Source organism: Sebastes fasciatus, chromosome 1 (genome assembly GCF_043250625.1).
Source record: "Sebastes fasciatus isolate fSebFas1 chromosome 1, fSebFas1.pri, whole genome shotgun sequence".
Classification (NCBI taxonomy): domain Eukaryota; kingdom Metazoa; phylum Chordata; class Actinopteri; order Perciformes; family Sebastidae; genus Sebastes; species Sebastes fasciatus.
The window spans coordinates 22,973,524-22,973,731 of NC_133795.1; positions in this window are offsets into that span (position 1 = coordinate 22,973,524).

The window sequence follows — 208 nt, forward strand, 5'->3', positions numbered from 1 at the left end:
TCCAAGTACCATTTTATTTTTTATCGCTCTTTCTGCTTTTTTTTTTGCTTTTAAATTTTTAAAATCTGTAGCTGTGGTTGGAGAGAGTAGAGGACGGGCGGGGGGGGAGACAGCCGCCTCAGTCTGTCCTTTAGAAAACTCTGGACAATTCGAGGCACCTGAAGGTTTGTCCTCTCTTGACTGCTTTGTCACAAGGAGACACAGCCAC